Source organism: Pristis pectinata, chromosome 1 (genome assembly GCF_009764475.1).
Source record: "Pristis pectinata isolate sPriPec2 chromosome 1, sPriPec2.1.pri, whole genome shotgun sequence".
In the NCBI taxonomy this organism is placed as follows: Eukaryota; Metazoa; Chordata; class Chondrichthyes; order Rhinopristiformes; family Pristidae; genus Pristis; species Pristis pectinata.
In genome coordinates this window covers 122916165-122937599 of record NC_067405.1, presented here as the reverse complement: position 1 = coordinate 122937599, position 21435 = coordinate 122916165, and the positions used below count along the sequence as shown (strand labels likewise).

At 41.1% G+C, this 21435-nt stretch overlaps 1 protein-coding gene across 1 annotated transcript in view; it reads right to left on the bottom strand.

Moving 5' to 3' along the window:
- Nucleotides 1-21435, bottom strand: part of mdga2a (MAM domain containing glycosylphosphatidylinositol anchor 2a) — a 652262-nt gene that overhangs the window by 532580 nt on the left and 98247 nt on the right. The window lies entirely within an intron of this gene.

Here is a 21435-nt window from a genome sequence, read left to right as displayed (position 1 = left end):
CAATAACACAGGGCGAACTCCAATTTGAAGTAGAATGTCTAATAATATCATTTTCCAACATGTATTTTATTTCCTGATCAACAAGTTTACTTTTTTCCACATTCATTCGATATGGGTGTTGTTTGATTGGTTTTGCATCCCCAACATCAACATCATGGGTAATTATCGATGTTCTGTTTGGAACATCTGGGAACAGATTTTTAAATTTTAAAATTAATTCTCTCATCTGTTGTTTTTGTGAAACTTGTAAATGGTCCAACTTCGTTTCAAGGTTCTCCATGATATTTTGGTTTTTCAGTTTCGATGGAACAATATTTGGTCTAAATTGGCCTTCCTCAACATCAACATCAGGCATTCTAGAAACAACCTTTTCACCATCCACCAAGGCCACAACTGAATCCCTCTCATAATAAGGTTTTAGCATGTTTACATGACAGAGTTGTGTTTTCTTGCGTCTATCTGGTGTTTTGATTATATATGTTAGATCAGTCACTCGAGATTCAATAACATAGGGTCCAGAAAAACGAGCTTGCAAGGGATTATTTTGGCTAGGGAAAAATACCAACACCTTTTGCCCCACTGCGAATGTCCTAGGCCGAGCACGTCTATCAAAATATGTCTTCATTCTTATCTGGCTTGTTTTCAAATTCTCTCTCGCTAGCTGGCAGACTCTCTCCAACCGAGTTTTAAATTTTTGGACATAGTCCAACAGACTCAAGTGAACTTCCTCATTAACCCATTGCTCTCTCAACAACTCCAAAGGTCCTCTCACCCTATGTCCAAACACAAGCTCAAACGGACTAAATCCGATTGACTCCTGGATCGATTCTCTAACGGCAAACAAAAGTAAATGGATACCTTCGTCCCAATCCTTGGTGTTTTCAAAGCAATAAGTCTTCAGCATATTTTTGAGAGTAGAATGAAATCTCTCCAGAGCTCCTTGAGATTCTGGGTGATATGCAGATGATACAATCTGCTTTGCTCCCAGCTCATAGACTATTTGTTGAAAAATTTTTGACATAAAATTACTACCTTGATCAGATTGGATTTCTTTTGGCAAACCAAACAAGGTAAAAAATTTTACAAGAGCCTTTGACACCGTCTTGGCCTTAATATTTCTAAGGGGTATTGCCTCTGGAAATCTAGAAGTGGCACACATGATGGTTAACAAATACTGATTTCCAGTCTTAGACTTTGGTAAGGGGCCAACACAGTCCACAATCACCTTCGAAAAGGGTTCACCAAAAGCAGGAATTGGTTTCAAAGGAGCCACAGGGGGTTTTTGATTTGGTTTACCTACCATCTGACATGTGTGGCAGGTTCGACAAAACATCACCACATCTTTTCTCAAACCAGGCCAATAGAATTGTTTCAAGATCTTCCCTACAGTTTTATTCACACCAAAATGACCACCCAAAGGCATACTGTGGGCCAGGTTTAAAATCTCATCCCTATAAACTTTTGGAACAACAACCTGATGAATAACTTCCCATTCCTCAGTAACAGGAACATGAGGAGGTCTCCATTTCCTCATTAACACTCCATTTTTGACATAGTATCCAGTTGGCACCTTTTCAATCTCCTCACACGAGAGTGCTTTTTCTTTCAATTCTGTCAACTCAGGGTCCTTTGTCTGTTCCACCATAAAATCCTTCCTTGACAAAGACAAATCTTTAAATTCAGGCTCACTGTAAGGATGTTGATCCTCCAGTGAAGACAGAAAAGTCTCAGATAAGGCATCAAAATTTTCTTCCTGTTTAGGACTGTCACAAGGAACTACATCAGACTGCACCGGACTGTCTGTCTTGGCTAATTCTTTAGCTCTAGCTCGAGTCACCGCACATGATGGGTAAACATCTGAATCATCCTCAGACTCATCAATCCTTGGTTTGGTTGTTAACCGTACCACAGGATCACTTTCTCCATTTGCAAGGTCATTTCCCAATAACAAAGAAACTCCTTCCACTGGCAAACTAGGTCTTATCCCTATCTCGACTGGTCCTTCTACGAACTTTGACTTTAAAATCACCCTGTGAAAAGGGACAGACATGGTCTCACCTGTAACGCCTCGTACTAGATTTACTTCACCAGTGTCACTTTCTTCACCAAAATTTAAAACACTGTCCAGCAAGAGAGATTGACTAGCCCCAGTATCTCTAAGAATTTTCACTGGCACCTGGGGTGACTCATCATTCAGTGAAACAAAACCCTCTGATACATACGAACGGAATTCCTTTCTCACCTCCTCCAACTTTTCCGCTTTTCCCTCTTGCAAGGACTGATCTTTAACAGCATCTCCTAAACCTTTTTGATTTTTAATTGCCTGAAAGCAAGCATTGGGCCCAGCTTCCTTCTTTTTCTTCAAAAAGGCACAATTAGATATCACGTGGCCAGGTTTCCTACAGTAATAACAAGTACGCTCAACAGGTTTCTCCAGCCCTGGCTTCTTTTCATCTTTTCCTTTTTGATTACCTCCCAATTTAATCTCTGGTTTACCTGGATTGTCTTTGTAACTCTTTTGAAAGGTTTTAGGTTGTCCCCATTTGGATTTATGGGTTAAAGCATAATCATCTGCCAACCTAGCAGTTTCTTGTAAAGTTTCCACTGCCTTTTCATTTAAATATGTTGTTAATTCAGCTGGAACACATCTTTTAAAGTCTTCCACCAGTATCAATTCTGTCAATTTATCATAATCCCCATCTACATTTTTAGCCAGGCACCATCGTTCAAAACATATTCTCTTTCCATTGGCAAATTCCATATAAGTCTGATCTGCAGATTTCCTCAAGTCTCTGAATTTTTGTCTATAAGCCTCAGGGACCAATTCATAGGCCTTCAAAATAGCTTGTTTTACCTTGGTATAATCAGCTGCATCCTCAACAGACAAAGCAGAATAAGCTTTTTGAGCTTTACCTTTAATCACACTCTGTACCATAAGAGCCCATCCTTTCCTTGGCCAGTTTGAACTCACAGCAACCTTTTCAAAATGTTGGAAATACTGATCAACCTGATCTTCTTCAAACGGAGGGACTAATCGAACCTCCCTGCTGGCTGAAAAACCATCATCAGAATCAGATTCCGAACTCCTACGCTTCATTTGTAACTCATGCTGCCTCTTTTTCTCCTCGTTATCCAGCTCCATCCTCTTCAATTCCATCTGCTTCATTGCTAGATCAGCCTCTATCTTCATCTGAGTTAGCTTTTGTTCAGTCTCTAATTTCTTTTGTTCGGCCTCTAATCTCTTTTCCTCTCGTTCAGCTTCTATCTTTAACTGGGTTTGCTCTCGTTCAGCTTCTATCTTTAACTGGGTTTGCTCTCGTTCGGCCTCTAATCTCTTTTGCTCTCGTTCAGCTTCTAATTTATTTTGTTCTCGTTCAGCCTCTATCTTTGCCAGCTGCACCTGTGCCTCAGAAATTGCTATTTCACTGCCAGGAAACTGTTTTAACACTTCCTTCTCAAACACCTTCTTTTCCACATAATGGCCAGCTATCAGTCTCTGAATATCTGCCTTTCTCATAGACTGCTTTACTTCTGTAAGGTTTAGCCTTGTAGCAATCTTTATCAAATCATCCTTTTTCGCCACCTCCAATCCCTTTTGGGTTGGTGACTCCAAAAATGCCTTAATATCCATTGCTGCTGGTTTCCACACACACAAGCCAATTAAAAAGAATTTATCAGACCTCCCTCAAAAATCTTTGGATTGAATCTCGAACAAATTTCGTCAATCTGGGGTACAATCCCAGACGACACTCGTTAACCTTGGGAACTATCCCGGACGAGCCCCCAATTTTGTCATGAACCAGCAACAAAAGAAACACACTGAGCATGTTTCAGTGTTAAAAACTATTTTATTAATCACTACTATTGATAATATGTAAAATAAAAGTAAAAATGTTAGTATGTTAGAATTCAAGAATGTTAAACCTCGAACGTTAACCCCAAAACTAAACTCTTCGTGTGTGTGTGTGTGACAAAGTCCAAAACTCCCAGTTCCTGAATGGTTCTTAAAGTTCAGTTCCGCAAGCCATAAGGTGAAACATGGGCAAGGGCTTCTTCAACAACCACCGTTGTCTGAAGATAAGATGTAGATGTAGAAAAACATAGAGAGAGAGTACATACGAAATCCAAATGTTCCACGATGGAACCCAAACGACACTTCAGTGTTTACTCGGTAGTGACTTCCTCACCCCGAAAAGCATCCGAACCGTGGTCGTCCACATACAAATACCTGTTTCCTTCTACAGGTCAGCAATAAAGTGAACTCCACCGGATTACTTCCAACTTCCATACATGGATTTCAGTGGCAAACACAGTTATTGTTTCTCATCCATCGATAGAGAAAACAAGCAGGCTGGTGTCTCTCTCCCTTCTCTCTCTCTCCTTCTTCTTCTTCTGACTTCTTCAACGTCATTACGTCCTTTATCTTCTATTGACGTAAGCACGCCCCACACACACATACACACACACTCTCTATCTTAAAGGGACTTTCACTGAGTCCGTAACACTGTTCACAATTCTGGAACTCACAAATCTTTGTGGGTCCTCTCGGTAAGTCAACAATGAACACTGTCCCTACAATGGCCTCAATGCTCCATCCACTATGTGCCCAAGAGATTACCAAAGAGGCATCATGTAGATTTGGAAAAATAGGGACCAAGGACTGATTCCTGTGGGATTCCAGACTTCTATTAAAGTTTGAAAAGAAGAATTCAATAACAGAACTTTAAACATATGCATCTCAACTTAACATAAATGCAAAGTCAAGTTAAGCTGAAAAGCAAAACATAGTAATTAGATACCTGCATCCCAGGACCGAAAAGGGATGCAATTGCACAGAATGCTTTTGCTAGGACTAGAAAGATAAGACTCTGGCCAAGTGAGCAATCCCATTGAGCAGTTCAGCAGCAGAGACTGGTGTGGTTGACTATGCCAAATGCTACAGGCAGAACAAAGAAGAAAAATGCATCAAGGTCACAGTCATATTGTTGGGTTACCTTGGACCTCGATTAGGGCAATATCAGTACTGTGGTGACACTGAATCTAGTATTGAAAGGATTCAAACATAGGTTTGCAGAAAAGATAGGGGGAAAAAAAGTTGTGCTGTGTATTTAGCTAGCATTATTAAAAAGTTCTCATTATTTGACATAATCCTAATGCTCATCTTCATTCCATCAACAGGCTGACTATTTTAAGAAGTTACTCTAATTGAAATCCATTATCCTGTCCTAAATATAGCCAACTTCAATTAAGCTTTGAAAAGAACTGGGCAACACAACTTTAAATACACACTTTGTAAATTCATTGGAAACACAGAAAAGGTCAAGCTGAACAGTAATTAGAAACCTACAATTGAAAAATAATTGTAATAATTCTTGCAGAGATTAAAGATGACTTAACAATGCAGATAACTGATGGGTCACAGACTTAAAGGTTGAAAATGATAATATGGTCAGCTGCCAAAATCAATAGTGAATGACAGAAGCCTTGACAGGCTAAATGGTTTCTCGGTTCCAAACTTTCCAAGAGTTATAATTTGGGAAAATATATTTAGTTACCACCTTCCACTGTTTGGAAAGTCTGACAGTGAAGAGAAACAACCAGAAATGCCTTCACAATCATTAGATTACATTTCACATCAATTATCTTCTTTGTCAACTTTTACATCTCCATTTACAGATATGTATGCCTAGATATCGGATAGCAGCTATTTGAGCAGTGGTAGAACACAGGTTTGCTTGCACTGATGCACATGTGGATCCCCTGAAAAATAAAAAAATATGAAATTGGCCAAAATCCAGTTTGAAACAGCATGTGGGTGGTTTACTCCCAAAAACAAGCACTAAAATGAGAGCAGGCAAATTGAACACAATACACAACAATCACAGAAGGGCATCAGCTCTTAAGTTCACACTCTCCATGACAGCCAGAGAGCAGTTGTACATACAATGGTTGCCAAGGAAGAGAGAAAGGTCCCAAGGGGAGAATAAAGGATTTCAATGATTCCCTGAAAAGGGACGGTGAAGTCATTATAATTGAGAAACACAGGAGCAAAGTCTTGTGCACTGGGATGGCAGCAGACCTGTTAAGGGTGACTGTAGTAGCTCCTCTATAACTGTGGCCTTAGAGGAGATCACTCAAATGGTCTCTATCTCCACAGCATAAATTTCATATTCTTACTAGGGTTAAGGCCAGTTGCACACTGTTTAATGACATACACACAAATACCGTTTTATTACATGGACACTCTTTTACACACACACAGCCCATCTTGGGCAAAAGCAGGTCATGGATCAGAGGACACCATTAGAGACTCAAAGTGAAAGGCCTTTCAACAGCAAAACTGCAGTCACCCAGGGGTCACTGCAACATCAAGCCAAGCCATCAAATCCCATTTGTAAGGTTGTGAGATCGGTGAAATATTATCATGCTTTTATTTGGTGATATTTTATTGAAATAAGACCATAAGATATAGGAGCAAAATGAGGCCATTCAGCCTATCGAGTCTACTCTGCCATTCAAATCATGGCTGATTTTTTTCCTCAACCCCATTCTCCCACCTTCTCCCCGTAACCCTCAACCACCTTACCAATCAAGAATCTATCAATTGCCACCTTAAATACACCCAATGACTTGGCCTCCACGGCTGTCCATGCCAAAGAATTCCACAGATTATTCACCTTCTCGCTGAAGAAATTCCTCACCTCAGTTCTAAAGGGATGTCCCTTTATTCTAAGGCTACACCCTCAGATTCTAGACTCTCCTACTAATTGAAGCATCCTCACCACTTCTACTCTATCCAGGCCTTTCAGTATTGGGAAGGTTTCAATGAGATTCCACCCTCCCACCCTGGCCCGCCCCCCCACATCCTTCTGAAGTATTGTTTTTCCACAGATTTATCTTTTAACTTATTATAACATTCTGAATACTTTAGGAATGTTCACATGCATTCTGATTTCATGCATATAACTTCCATAATTGTATAGAGGCAAGTCACACTGGTGTGGCAGCTCTGCCACCTAGAAAGGTTTTTAATGTCACACATGTTGCAAAACATACTTGAACTGAACACTGATTGCAGGTAAACATCGTGTAATGCTTTTCCCATTAAAAATAAAAACATCACTGCAGCAGAGCAGATGATTGTAAAATGTTTAGGGTCATGTCATAGCTGTCAAGTTGTTCCTGCAAAGATTCTCTATGACCCCACCCCATGCAGCATGGTTGATTATTATCTTGTGATTCTTCTCTACTGCTGTTCTCTGTTCTGCTCCTACAATACTTATCACACAACCATTCTAAGGGAAGAACCACAAGAAGCCAAGGACTATTCAGGAGGTTACATACTGAGAAGAAAAAGCTGCTTGATATTTCTCCTTCTCTAGTAGCCCTCCCCCACACACCCCCCACCCCCCCTCCAACTTTTTTATTTGGGTAAATGAAGACAAGATTAGATCAGAGAACATTCGTAGAAAATGCTAACTTGTGCAGGAAGGAGTCACACTCCCTTCATCAGATTCAGTTGTGAAGAGTGACAGTGTTTCTCCCGTTGAAAGTTGATCAGGTGCACCCTGGTATGTACCTTAAAACAGTCAATTTTGGTAATGCCTTAACATGAACTTCTGTTGGAGACCCAACAGGTTTCTTTGTCAAATGATTATCTACTTCAGTGGCTTGAAATATTAGCCTCTCAAATACGTGATGTGCAATACTCTTAGCTGTTGTGGTTACAATGTTGACTGGGCCCCATTGATGTTGAGCAGCAGTCCAAAGGGTTCAATAACCCAATATTTTGTTCATCAGATGTGCTGTCCCTAAAGGCTCTTCACTGAAGGAATGTGATGTCTGCTGCCCCAAGTTCCCAGACCAATCTTGAGTGGCCAACCATGGCCAGGATGGTGCCTCCAGTAATGGAGTGCTGCCAGCAGTACACTACTGAGGCACCTATTAAATGAGTATCTGTATCTATGACGCTAAATGGTGGAAAACATTGCAAATTATCCCAATGTCCCTTTAAACAACAAGCTAGCTCAGAAATACAAGAGACTGCAGATGCTGGAATTTGGAGCAAAAAATGGGTTGCAGGAGGAACTCAGTGGGTCACAGGAAGCATCTGTGGAGGGAAATGGACAATCAACACTTCGGGCCGAGACCCTTCATCTGGACCGAAAGAGTAGAGGGGAGATAGCCAGTATAAAGAGGTGGGAGGGGAGGGATGGGCAAGAGTTTGCAAGTGACAGGTGGATCCATGCGAGGAGGGGTGGATTGGCAGATGGAGTCAGGTGGGGGAGGATGGAAATAGCGACATAGGGCTGGAGGTGATAGGTGGAGGCAACAAAGTGCCGTGGAGGATGGAATCAGATAGGAAGGTGGAGCATGGGACCAATAAGGGAGGTGAGGTGAGCAGATGGAACAGTTGGGGGGTTGGGGGGGGGGGGGGACCCAGTGGGTGGAGAGTGTGGGATGGGCATATGGAGTAGGTGAGGGAGGGGAAAGAAACTGGGTAAGTAGGAGATGGGGGGGGGGAAGGGTGTTAGGAAAGAAGGGTATGCAATGAGAGGACCAGAGTAGACCGGAAGGAGGAGAGGAAGAGACAGAAGGGGAGCAGGTTATATGAAATTGGAACATTCACGCATTGGGTTGTAGGACTATCCAGGCAGAATATGAGACGCTGTTTCCTCCAATTTGCATTTGGCCTCACCCTGGCAGTGGAGGGGGCAGAGGACACACAGATCGGTGTGAGAATGGGGAGGGGAATTAAAAAAGCTTGCAATTGGGAGCTCCCAATGGCCACAGCAGACAGAGCAGGTGCTCAGCAAAGCGGTTGCCTAGTCTGCGCTTGGTCTCACTGACGTAGAGGAACAAACCAGTGCGATATGCTCATAAGTTAATGTCAGACAAGTTTATGTGCATAGCACATGGAAGGGCCAGGTCTAATTTCGCATCTGGCATGAGTTCCTCTGGAAATTTATTATTCCAGATAAAATCTTGATTGGACTGCACAGCACCCAAGAAGCAGGGACTACATGATTCAATGCTAAGGATGGAAGTTCCTTTATCTGCTAGAATGGAGGGATGCCTCTCATGCAGAAATAGTGGGAGTTATTGAATAATGCTTTCCAAAGTTTAGGTTTGCACATGGTATAGTATTAAACCAAACAAACTGCATTCAATCATTTTTTTGCGACATGACGCTGATTAACATTGGCCTATATGGTTCAGTTCACACTGCATATTGTGCTTGCTGAGAATAAATTGGTGTTAGCAGACAATTTAATGAGGTAACATCCAAAGTTAGGCTTTGTCTCACAGAAATTCTGCTGGATAAATTGGGATAGCAGATAATTAGAGCACAGATAATGGAGATTTTATTGCAAGTGTCAAAATTCATCAGCAAGTCTTGAAGTGCAGTTACTTCTCTGAGTGAATAACCCACTCCAGTCCTGGTGGGATTAGTCTCAGCTATCTTGAATCACTCAATCAATGTCTGTCTGCAGCATGCAGCCTCTCCATCCCGTCTGCCCCGTCTTTCCCCAGCGCAACTATTACCGACTGCCAGCAACAGAAAGCCAGATGAAAGAGAAACAAGGCAAGTAGTCTGCTTCACTGGATCGGGCGAGATGTGGAATGCACAAGGCTGCACTGCTCCTTGACCTGCTGCCCCAGCTGCTCAGGAAAAGGCAAGACTTTGTGTGTACAGTCGCAATGACATTCCTTAGAACAGTGAGGATGGAAAGATGATAAAGAAGTGGTAGGAATCAAGGTGATAGAAATTGGTGGAATCTCAAGAAAGTAACAGGCAAACAAGGAGTGTAATAAAAGGGGGCGGTTTCCAAGGATTGAGACAGAAAGAAGAAAATAATATTGCTCTTGTTATCGATGGTGTGGGGAAAAGCAATGCATCTTTTCAGAATCAAGAGTGTGTGATAGATATGTTAACTAAGTGGGTAAAGACTTGGCAAATGAATATTTATGGTAATTAATGCAGAGTCAATCAGGAAGGCTGCTTTGTCCTGGATGGTATAAGGTTCTTGAGAGTTACACTCACCCAGACAAAGTGGAGTGTAGTCCATCACACTCCTGATTTATGCCTTGTAGATCTACAGGAAGTGAGCCATTTGCTACAGGCAGCCCAGTCTCTGACCACACTGGTTATGTGGCTGGTTCAGCTGAGCTTCTGACCAACGATGACACAGGACATTGATGGTGTAGGTAAGGGAGTGTGAATGTCAAGGGTAGGTGATTCAATGCATTCTTGTTGGAGACTGTTACTAAAGGGCACTTTTGATGTGCAAATGTTAATTGCCTCTTATCATCTTAAGCATAAACGTTGTCTAGATTCCGCTGTATGCGGGCACAGAATGCTTCAACGTGCTGAGAAGCTGCAAATGGAATTAAACATAATGCCAACATCAGCAAACATCTCCGATTCTAACCTTACAATGCAGGGAAGGTCATTGATCAAGTAGTTGAAAATGGTTGGGCCCAGGACACTGGCCTGAGGAGCTCTGCAGTGATGTACTGAGATTGGGATGACTAACCTCCAACAAGCACAATCACCTTCCTTTCTGCGAGACATGACTCCAAACACTGGAGTGTTTTCCACTTTATGTCCACTCATTATCAGCACTCCTTGACATTCGGTCAAATGCTGTCAGTCACTCTCACCTCTTATTCAACTACCCTAGTAGTTTAAACCTAACAAGATCAATTATTTGGAGACATTTAGATCAATTATTTCCGCTGATCATTTAGTTGCTAAAGGAAGATTATAAGCTAATTAATGTTTTCTCCAGTCACTTACAGATGTCCTTCTTAAATTGTTTGGTTGCCCATCTTCTGACTAGGAATCCTAATAGTGGCAATCTGCCACTCCTAGTCAGTACAATAGGTCTGAGCCAAGAATGGAGAGCCTGTGATTATGTATGAGGCTTGAGTGCTATTCAAATTCCAGTTTTTGTGAGTTAACATCTCACGCTGTCCTCTTTTGTTTTGCCTGAAGCTCAACCAAGTGCACTCAACATGCAAGGTCAGTGAACCATTTCCGTAAGGGAAAGGAAAACTACATGTTTGATTCTCAACAAAGATTATTCGAATTACTCTTTGCCAAACTATTAGAAGTATTATACATTACAGACAATACTGTAATTCCTGGTAATCTTAAAATTATTTAAATGTACATAAATGGAAACATCAGTGTGTTGCAATTTGATAACGAATACAAAATTAGTTTATAAATGAAGTGTAGAAATTATTGCTTTGAAGAGTAATTCCTGACTGGCTACAATCCTAATATTGTATTATTTGCCTGGATTTTGCTGGGAAATGCCAACAATTCTGTGTGGAACTCCTGGCAGTCCCCAACATATCTTCTGCCAAGTTTGGGATTCCCCAGAAGAGCTTGCATATGTGGAAGTTCTAAACTTGCTGCTGCTTGTGCTGGGAATCAGCCCAAAAGAGCCTGCACCAGGTTAGACCTGAGTCGGTGCCAGTGTCTACATTCATTTGAATAATGAGGAACGGCTGCAAGGGACCATGGTAAATACTGGTTAATTTAGCTTTTTTTATAATTGGTTGAGGGAAGTTAAACATTTTCATTATTTTATCATCTGCATCACTCAGCTCCAGATCTCATCACAACCTTGGTCTAAACATAGTCCAAAAGATCCAAAAGAGCTGAATGTTACATAAGAGTGACTGCCCTCATCACGTGACATCACGGTGCTCTGGTAAAACTGAAGTCTCAAAGAGATTAAAGGGAACAGCTGGAGTTATATTATGTGAGCAACATTGCGTGTAAAGAAAAATAGTAGTGATTGTTGATCAATCATCCATGTAACAAAAGTGCCGTTCCACTTGCCCTTGACACACATTACCATCAGCCAGTCCCCCACCATCAATATATCGGGAATCACGACTGCCCAGAAATTCAACTGGACCCACTACATGAATGCTGCGACGTCATGGGCAGATAAAAGCTGGAGATCCTGTGTGACTCACCTCCTGACACCTCAAAGCCTTTGCAAGAAATACAAAGCACAAGTCAGGAGTAAAGTGGAATATTTTCCACCTGCCTACATGAATGCAGCTCCAACCACACTCAATAAGCTTGATACCAAGGTCAAAGCAGCTAACCTGACTGGCAACCCATCAACCCCCACCACTGATTCACTATGGATGCAATGTGCATTGTCCACAATGCACACTGTATTTACTTGTCCAGGCTACTCCCACAGCATTTTGCAAATCTGCAACCAAGAAATACAAGGGCAGCAAGTACATGGAAACATCACCCCCTGCAGGCTTTCGTCTAAATCACACTCCATTCTGACTTGGAAATATATCGCCAGTCGATCATTGTTGTTGGGCCTAAATCCCAGTACTCTCTCCCAAAAGCAACTTCACTGGAACCACTTCATCAGTTCATGGTGGATTAGCACCACCTACTCAAGGGCAATTATGGATGAAGACTAAATGCTGGCCTTGCCAGGAACACCCAAATTCCAAAAATTGAATAAACATAAAAAACTTAAGCCTTTGCTGTCCCTACAGATGTTTCCAAACTGATTTCTTTTTCTCTGTGCAATACAAAGTGTTGCACAATCCAAATTCTACCATATTTGAAATAATAAACAAAACAGACAACATAAGACAACTGTGGTCTTCCAAAAGGAAACAAAAGGGAACCACACTTCCCAATACAGATCGCCTTTGCAGTGTAGACTACAGGTTACATCAGGGTTCCGTTCCTGTGAACTGTTCATAACCCGAACAATTCACAAGTCGGAAATGGGATCACAAACCAAGCTCCCAGATGGCAGAAGTTGCCTGCAGCCCAGCAGCAGCCAACAGATCCAAAGCAGCAGTCTCCCTAACGCTTGCATGCATGTACGGGCTGTACATAAGTCAGGCCTTTGTAAGCTTGGGTGGGGGGGGGGGGGGGGGGGGGCCTGTACTAAAATCGGGACATTGATGTGTGGTTGGCTATAAAACTCAGAATCAGATTTATTATCACTGACTTATATGGCATGAAATTTGTTGTTTTGCAGCAGCAGTACAGTGCAAAGACATAAGGAGTACTATAAACTACAAAAACAAACAAATAGCGCAAAAAAAAGAGGAATAACGAGGTGGTGTTCATGGGTTCACAGACCATCCAGAAGTCTGATGAAACTCAGGTAGTAGAGAGTGGAAAGATGTGTGCGGGTAAATATTTGGCTTTCAGGTCTAATAACTTGTATCAGTGCTGTTATTTTAAAAATCTGAATTTTTATGGGAGTTAGAAATAAACTTGAAAGTAAGCTGGGTGTAATCTAGAAGAATAGCCCAATCCTTTTGCCAGTACTGCGCAAATTACTGGAAAGTAGTTGCATAAAAATAGCCAAAGACCACCGATTTTCTTTCTTCTATCTGAAGTCTGTGGCTGGCTGAAAGATTCCTAGTCTCAAGAGGGTTAAAAAAAAATCACCTCTGCCTGTATTCTTGATCAATATCACGTGACTCTTACCGGGACGTACCTGCCAAACTCACCAATACTGAAAAATGAGTGAAATGTCAGATCACAGAGAGATGTCACTCTGTAACTATAACTCACCCTTGGCTGACACAATTCAGAAAATTAGCGAAAGGACAATAAAAAAGACCACAGATAAACTGTGAAACTCCTTCCACTTCCTCCCAACACTGTGGTTCAATGTATTGCACTGAGCTGCTGTGGTTTTTCACCTGCATACTTGAGCGAGGTGAGAAGGTGATGGCACATATCAGAACAGACAAATTCATGTCACGGTAAACCTCTGCAGTTGGTAGACGAAACTTTTATTTCAGTGAATACAAACCCAAGTTCCAAAATGGATGGACAGTATTTCCTATTTCACTCGTGGCAATATTCCCTCTTGTCCTGAGTTCTCCCTGAAGAGGAAAAAGCTCCTCTATTGAAAAGTTTCATCACTTTAAAATCTCAGGAAATTCAATCTTTTCAATTAAGGTGAACATAATTTGCCTGCCATCATAACGTAACCCTTCAGGACTGGATTTCATTCTGATAACTGTGAAATGATATTATAATATCAAAACTGAATACTATTCCCCTTGATTTGCTTAATTATTATAAAATCAAAAGTAATAATTACAGATCAAAAATGCAACAATCTACAATTTTCCTCACAGGAGGGGAAAGTCAAATGTTCAGCAGCAAAATGAGTGAATCTGATATATACTTGAAAACCACTGTTGCACACCTTCATTCTAACAGTTGAGACTAATATTAATTTATTACAACTGTCTCCCAGCAGTTTTCATTCATTTCATCTGCTAACCAATATGTGTCAATTAAAACATCTCAGAACAAGGTGGACAGCCTTCAGAGTGAAGGAGTGCAGGATGTACTTTAGGGGTTTATGCTAGGTTATTTGCATTAAAACAGGCTTGGACTTAAAGTGTTCACCTTAATATGCAAAGTACAGGAAAATAGATGGAGCTTCTAGAATTTTAAGAGGGAAAGTGGAGCAAAATCAAATGGTACTGACTTTGAAGGAATAATGATTGCCAATATTACAATGTTATAAAGTTTTATTTTGCAATGATGTAAAGACAAGACTCCAGCTTCCCGACTGCACCGATCAGCTGGCATGTCACTGTAGTTTGAAACACAGGAACCAAAAGTCTCAATAATTGCAATACTTGAAAGGGAAATGTCACAAGTTAACATTCATTCCACAGAAAAGATATTGGTCATTAGTCTCAACTAGTCCCCTATGGGCCTCCAATCAACTTTTTTTTTCACCTAACCTTTATAGAATATTCTTTATTTTTTTCAGCTTCTAATCTACCTTCTGCTTAAATGCACCATGCCTTAGTTAGCCTTGCATTGTTAATTTTAATACATTTTGTGCTGTTTTTCTTTCCTCAATCCCCATTGGGCTAAATTGTAATGAACTCATATTTAAAGAGGTTTTCTCTTAGACTTCCCCTATTAAGCTTTTCCTGAAAGGATCATCCATATTTGCATTTGCCCATAACCCTCCCACCAGCTGCGCTTTTCCTGGGACTGCAGTTATCTTTTGGGGTTTTGCAGCATCAATCAACCTCATGTTGTGCCCATCCGGTGAAAAGGAGCAGCCCACAGGTGGCACATAGGCCTCAGGAAGCAAGCATCTTCCATACTGCACAACCTGACAGCTTTTTGATAGCTCACTGCTGTCTTTGATAATCAGAGGCACAAAAACTCTTCTAACATGCTTATATAAAAGTTAAAATAATTACTTCAAAAACATCAAACTACCAGAAATTATTTTACTTGATGCTATAAATTAATGAAAAATGAAGAAACCATTTGACTCCCTTGCCCTTTTCATCAAGTCAGTAACCCCTTTTGAATGAATGAAGTTGTATTACATATACTAGCCATAGCTGGGGGAGCCAGGTGTAAAGTGCGTCTGGCTCCTTGGTTTATTACATTAGCGCTCCAGCCTCGACTCGGTGGCAAATCCAGCACTGAAGAGAAGTCTAGTTAACTGATCTGACCTCCAGCACATCTCCATCTTCCACGTTACAATGCATCGTGCAGAAGTCAGGGATAAACTAATGAGTGAGGAGAACATAGCCAGTGGTTCTCTCCACAGTCACCAGTTACAGGTGAGCACAATCCAATGCATTCTTCAAGGTACCTGTCAAGTCATCCACCAGTTTTCTGATTTCTACAGAGGAGCTCAAGGCTACTCATTCTTTGCTCATAGCTTTATCCTCTCTGTTCTGTATTCTCTTTCCTTCTCCATGATTCTATTTTAGGGAAGTGGTTTCACAATATTTACAGATTTATGCTATGATGATGTCATTTCTACAACAAATTCATTCTGAGTTTGTACATGCCAAGCTTTATACACCTTAAAATGCGAATGAATGAAAGTAATAAAGATGTAACATGGGCTCAGCTGAAATGCAATTTGCAAAGACACTGCCTCACTTTCCTGTTTCTGTCAAAGTCCAGGCTTAATAATGAATGGGAACATCTGCCAATCACTGGGAGGTCAGTGCACCAGCTGTCACAGTAATGAACAGCTCTTCCCTAACAGAATTCAACATTTAGCAGAAAGTCACTCGTAGGCTTTCTGTCAAACCTTTATTTAACAAAAACATTTCTAAAACAGGACTGCTATTCAATTTAAAATATACCATCAAGACTTTTCAAACTGATATTATTTTAAGATATTTTGGGGGGGGGGGGCGGAGGTGGGGAATGAACCTGAACAATCTTCCATGCAACCAAAGGAGAGGTGAAATGGAAATTTATGAATGGGTAGAATGATGGGTACTTGCGGGAAAGAGAAATCAAAGTGAGATGACAAAGAGAGGTGAAGGGAAGCTAACAGGATGTGTGAGGTTGCAAAGGATTCACTTTCGAGAATTGATCCACATTGTTCATTGCATACCCATTAAATACAACCCCAATTCCCATTGCCAAATAGCAAGGAGTTGCTGCAGCTTTGTGACAAGCAGTACTCAATGGCTCCAGTCTACTGTATTCTCCCAAGAGAAAATATTTATTTAATCCACCAGCAGGAATAAAGAGACCAAGTTCAAACCCCCCATGATTCAACCCAAGACCTCTGTAAACTTATTTTGGACGGAATTAATAATCCATTCAAGAGCTACATGATTGGTGGTCATGGAGGAAAATGTTTGTTTGGGTGTGGCCTCTGCACCTGGGTGTTAAAGGAAGTCTGAACAACCATAGCCCACACAGCACCAACAAATAAAAACAGGCAATGCAGAATTTCCTTCTTCTAAGACTGCCTGAAAAGCACCAGATTACAAATGCCAAGAGATCGCAACTTTAATGAGACCAACGAATTAACAGGTTTGGTCGGTAGTCAGTTACACACACCTTTGATGTATGTGATAGGAAAGGACAGTGAAAGAGACAGTGAACTTCTGGCACAGTGCCTGGATTTTCATTTGTTCTATCATCCACACGTATTTGCATTTCTGATGCTATCTCTGTGGAATTAAAAACCTCCCCATATATGAAATCCTCATTGTACAATAATCATTTTAGAAAGTATTGTATAACATTGATCATTCTAAACTTCCAGAATGCAGTTACTCCTGTCATTTCTAACAGAAAATGGAAATTTTAACAGTAAATAATGAAGGATCTTCAGGCATCAGGTGCAGATGTGTGTGTGCACAAGTGTGAAGAATATCAAAGCAATCTCAATAGAAAGAAATATTTACACATTCGGGGAATGTGTAGAATCAAAGAGCAATGGAGAGAAGAGGAAGAAACAATTGCAGTACCTATTAAAGAAAACTTGGAAAGCCTTAAAAGCCTTTAGTATCAATCTAGCATCTGAAAGGTCAGATTATCAATGGACATTGGGAAATCAAATAAAGGGAAGGCCTAGAGCAAACAGAATACTATATTTGTACTGATCGGCAGGGAGGGGAGGAAAAACATGTATGGTTTCTTATGCGGCTTAATTATATCAGGAAAGAAATACAACCATAGAATTTCTATCATGCAGTGCAATATTTTGTGCTCAACATTATAAAGTGAGAAGTATTGGCAAAGACACCGGGAAACGTTTAGTTTCACTTTGATTGAATGGTATGTTGGATTGCCGTAAGAGGCAGACAAGATTTTAACTAACAACACATCACAAGATCACAAGACAAGGGAGCAGAAGTAGGCCATTCGGCCCATCGAGTCTGCTCCAAAGAAAAGGGGAAAAAGAAAAAAGAAAAAAGAAATGAGAAATGGGGGGGGGGGGGGCGAGGAATCTGCTCCATGAGCAGAGAAAAAAACTATTCTAACCCCAATTTCCGGCCTTATCCCCATATGCCTTGATACCTTGACTAATTAGATATCTATCTATCTCCTCCTTAAATGCCTCCAATGATCTGGCCTCCACTGCTGTATGTGGCAAGGAATTCCATAAATTCACCACCCTCTGACTAAAGAAATTTCTCCTCAACTCTGTTTTAAACCTGTACCCTCCAATTCTAAGATTGTGCACTCTGGTCCTAGACTCGCACACCAAGGAAAACAGCTTGGCCACATCTACTCTGTCCAGTCCTTTCAACATTTTAAATGTTTCTATGAGGTCCCCTCTCATTCTTCTGTACTCCAGTGAGTACAGTCCAAGAGCCGACAAACACTCATCATATGTAAGCCCTTTCATTCCGGGAATCATCCTCGTAAATCTCCTCTGAACCCTCTCCAACATCAGCACATCCTTCCTAAGATATAGGGCCCAAAACTGTACAAGGTATTCCAAATGAGGCCTCACTAGTGCCCCGTAGAGCCTCATCAACACTTCCTTACTTTTATACACTATACGTCTTGAAATGAATGCCAACATAGCATTCGCTTTCTTTACCACCGATCCGACCTGGTGGTTAACCTTTAGGGTATCCTGCACGAGTACCCCCAAGTCCCTTTGTACTTCTGTACTTTGAATTTTCTCCCCTTCTAGATAATAATCTGCCTGTTTATTTCTGTTTCCAAAGTGTACAACAGCACATTTCTCAATATTGAATCTCATCTGCCATTTCCTTGCCCATTCTCCTAAACTATCTAGGTCTCTCTGCAACCTTCCTGTCTCCTCAATACTCCCTACTCCTCCACCTATCTTGGTGTCATCTGCAAACTTAGCCACAAAACCATTTACTCCATCGTCCAAATCGTTAATGTACAGAGTAAAAAGAAGCGGCCCCAACACCAACCCTTGCGGAACACCACTAGTAACCGGCAGCCAACCAGGACAGGATCCTTTTATTCCCACCCTTTGCTTTCTGCCAACCAGCCAATGCTCCACTCATTCTGTTATCCTACCTGTAATTCCATGAGCTCTCATCTTATCAATCAGTCTCTTGTGCGGCACCTTGTCGAAGCTACTATTGTCTTTTTACCCTTGCTATTTCTTAGCTCCACCCATAAGGATTCCACCTCTTCTGACCCAATGTCCTTCCTTTCTATTGATTTTATATCATTACTAACCATCATGGCCACACCACCCCCTCTGCCCACCCACCTATCCTTCCTATACACTGTGTACCTCTGGACATTTAGTTCCCAATCACATCCGTCATAAAGCCATGACTCAGTGATTGCCACAATGTCATATTTATTAATCTGTAGTTGTGCCACTAGGTCATCTACTTTATTCCTAATGCTACGTGCATTTAAATATAGTACATTTATTCCAGTATCTGCTACTGATTTTGTTGTACTTCTACTGTTCAGCAAATTATCCTGACTTTTCACCTGCCCGTCCTTCTTACCATTCTCACTGCACATTATCATGGACTTGTTTCTATATACCTCATCCTCTATCCTAACATCCTGTATCCTAACATCCTGGTTTGTTGTACTTCCATTGTTCAGCAAATTATCCTGAGACTTTTCACCTGCTTGTCCTTCTTGCCATCCTCACTGCACACTGTCTTGGACTTGTTTCTATAAACCTCCTCCCTTACCCTAACATCTTGTATCCTAACATCTGAAGGATGGTACCTGCAAACAAAGCAGCCCATCCCCAACACTCCATCGATGTGAGGGCTTGGGTTCTCAGCTCATGAAATAGCATTTAAACCCACTTGCTGGATTTCAAGGATACATGTAAAGAAATGTAAAATGTGTGGAACAGAGAACCATCACTGTAATATTCTCCAACAACAGGCTCAAGGTTTCTGCTGTATGTAACAAGAATTAAATGCCATAAGATCTTCTGTTCACGGACTCTACCAATGAAGAATTGGTATTTTTTTATTCACATGTACCGAGGTGCAGTGAATAGCTTTTGTTTTGCGTGGCATCCAGACAGATCATTTCAAAACATAAGTATATAGAGGTAGTAGAAAGAAAACAGAATGCAGAATAAAGTGTTACACAGTTACAGAGAAAGTGCAGTGCAGGTAGATAAATAAAGTGCAAGGATCACAATGAGGTAGATTGGGAGATCAAGAGTTAAAGAGTTCACCTTTTAGCGCATGAGCGGTCCGTTCAAGAATCTGATAACAGTGGGAAAGAAACTGTCCTTGTGTTTGGTGGTTCATGCTTTCAGGCTTTTGTATCTTCTGCCTGACGAAAGGGGGGAGAAAACAGAATGACCAGGATAGGAGGGGTCTTTGATTATCTTGGCTGCTTTCCCAAGACAACAGGAAATGTAGACTGAGTCAATGGAGGGAAGATTGGAAATCAGGCAAGTCAGAAGATTTAGGGTGGAGGTGAGGGAGGTTGAGAGGGGGAGAGGAGTTAATGGCAGATGGATCGCGGGGCAGAGTTGAGCTGGAAATATGGTAGGCGTCATATGCACAAGTATGGTGAGGTACAGGTACAATGAAAAACTTGTTTACAGCAGCATCACAGGCACATAGATTCAGACAACACTCAGAATACAAACTATATACCTGCTGAGGCATATTGCAGCCTTTCCAGACTCAATTCGAATTCAATAATTTCAGATCATTTGCTTTTTTCTGTTTATATCAGAATTGTCTAGTTTTGCTACAAGGTTATTCATATTAAACTTAGTTTTCCTCTCTCCACAGATACTGCCTGATCTGCTGGACATTTCCAGCATTCTCCTTTCAGTTTTGGGTCTCAGCAACAGTTCTTACCAGAATTTCACAGCTTTTACATATCCCTTTTTTTTCATTCTAACTGCAGGCATTAAAGTATCGACCAGGTGACTCGATAAACACCGAATCACCTGGGTAGCCCTGAGCTCACCCTCTCAAGAGTTGTGTCCTTTGTACTAATAGTCATCGATCCTCTCTGCAACTTAAAACTTGTTTGCTTAATTTCCTAGTTTTAACAAAGGGTCTTTGACCTGAAACATTAACTCTGTTTCTCTTTCCACAGATGCTGCCTGACCTGCTGAATGTTGAGCATTTTCTGTTGATACTTCAGATTTCTAACATCTGCCATCTTTTGATTCTTGGATACAAAAATACTGCAGTTGCTGGAAGCCTGAAATAAGAGAAAATACTCATTGGGTCAAGCGGAATGTGAAGAGGGAAACAGAGTTAATGTTACAGGTTGAGGAACTTTTATCAGATGCCTGATTTTTTTAGATATTGTGAATTAAGCAATATGGGGTTAGCGCAGGACAGAAATGCCGAGGAACAAGATCAGCCATAATATTATTGAACGGCATAGCAGGGGTAAAGGCTCAACTTCTGCTTTGATTTCTTATGCTTTTATGTTCTGGTGAAAGGTCTGATGAAAGAATGGATGTCAGGTCTGGCTCTCTATCCATACATGCAGCCTGACCTGATGAGTACTCCCAACATTTTCTTTCTTATTACAAAGTTTTCTTTTCAGAAGTCTTTAGGAGCAGCTCAATCAGCCTTCAAAAGGACTGCAAGATTCCATCAGCCTACAATCCCCCACAGTAAACCAGGCAACACCAATCTGATTTGGCATTCCTGAAC